Source organism: Neophocaena asiaeorientalis, unplaced genomic scaffold, assembly GCF_003031525.2.
Source record: "Neophocaena asiaeorientalis asiaeorientalis breed wild unplaced genomic scaffold, Neophocaena_asiaeorientalis_V1.1 scaffold30, whole genome shotgun sequence".
In the NCBI taxonomy this organism is placed as follows: Eukaryota; Metazoa; Chordata; class Mammalia; order Artiodactyla; family Phocoenidae; genus Neophocaena; species Neophocaena asiaeorientalis.
In genome coordinates, this window is record NW_020174923.1 from 10,400,512 (window position 1) to 10,401,381 (window position 870).

At 52.1% G+C, this 870-nt stretch overlaps 1 protein-coding gene across 1 annotated transcript in view; it reads right to left on the reverse strand.

Annotated features, from left to right (window-relative positions):
• CBX4 (chromobox 4) overlaps positions 1–870 on the reverse strand; it is a 24,046-nt gene that overhangs the window by 4,718 nt on the left and 18,458 nt on the right. Inside the window, exon 4 of the mRNA XM_024761130.1 lies at positions 54–119. The gene's annotated coding sequence lies outside the window, so the exon portion shown is untranslated. The remainder of the gene's footprint in view (positions 1–53; positions 120–870) is intronic.

Genomic DNA, 870 nt, shown 5'->3' on the forward strand with positions numbered 1-870 from the left:
CATTCCCATATACGGTCACGGCTGCGAGAGGCGGCTGCTTGAGGGACGCTCACCTGTTCTGGAAGGCGATCAGCAGCCGGGGATCCAGGATGTTCTCCTCGGGTTCCCACGTGTTATATCTTGCAAGGGAAAAGGGAGGGGGACACGGCGTAAAAAAAAAAACCGAGCCAGCTTTGCGGCCTCCAGGTGGGGAATGACATAAGGCCCTACTCTGTCTTCATGAACCGAAAGCTATTTAGCTGTGGATGTGGGGGTGGAGAGTAAATTTCTGCAGGCCTGACACGGTCCCTGATACACCCTCCCCGAGTCAAAATAAACACACAAGGGCAGGAAGAAAGGGGAGGGGTAAGGAAAATGAAACTAGCAGTTTATTTTGCAGTTGTCAAGAATTTTAAGCATGTTACTGCGACATGTTCCAAAGCCACTTTGCTCACCAGGAACCCTGCGTGCAAAGCAGCCAAAATGCAAAGTCGCAGTCCCCTCCTCCTCTCCCCAGCCCCGAGTCTCCGCGAGGGCTTCAGCCATTCTCCATTTGACCCCTAATCCGATAACCGTCAGCCAAGCGGCCCCCCACAACCCCTCGCGGCCCTGGAGCCCGCTGTCACGGGCAAGCAACCCCCAAATACTCAGCAACACAAAAATATGCCTCTGTGTGTGTGTGTGTGTGTGTGTGTGTATGTGTGTGTGTGTGTGTGTGTGTGCCTGCGCGTCTGTCTCCATCCGGTGCCTTCGCATTTCAAATTAAAAAAAAAAAATTCCCCACCAAAAGCGCCGCAGTGACAGTTCCCAACATTTTCTGCTTTTTTTCTTCCTCTCCCTACACCACTAGGAGGGAAGAGGCACACAATTGCATTTTCGTCGCTTTTTAAT